The following is a 497-nucleotide window of genomic DNA, read 5'->3' as shown; positions in this document are numbered from 1 at the left end:
GGCGGGGAGACATGGGTGTCCCCAGACTGTCACCAGAGCCACTGGGGAGATGGAGAGACAGAAACCGACTGCAGCACAGTGACAACCAGCTTTCTGTCAAGGGGATGCAGGCCACCTGTGGGGTGAGGTTCTGGGAACACGAAATGAGGGCCAGTTTACCAGTGGGGGCAGCGGTGCCCACAATCACCTCTGTGTCCAGGCAGGGCGGGGCCTTTCCGCGTTTCTGTCCCCTCGACTCGCTTTCTTACGGGCTCACTGCTTACTTCTCAGACAAGAATGTCACCTTATAAGCAGCTGAAATTCCCAGACCAGCGCTGCGGGGGTCATGTGGGTGACCCCCTGCCAGGCCCTGGACATTCGTCCCTCCCTTGGGGACTTCCCGCCTCCTTCTTGTAAAACCTCCCACTGGGGACCACACTCTGCTTGCGGCCCTGTGCGTGAATCGTTTCGTAAAACCAATTCCATCTCCACATTTACTCGGTTGACTGTCGTTTCTC

The sequence above is a fragment of the Herpailurus yagouaroundi genome, unplaced genomic scaffold (assembly GCF_014898765.1).
Source record: "Herpailurus yagouaroundi ecotype Mexico unplaced genomic scaffold, PumYag 185, whole genome shotgun sequence".
NCBI classification, from domain to species: Eukaryota; Metazoa; Chordata; class Mammalia; order Carnivora; family Felidae; genus Herpailurus; species Herpailurus yagouaroundi.
This window is presented reverse-complemented; position numbering follows the sequence as displayed.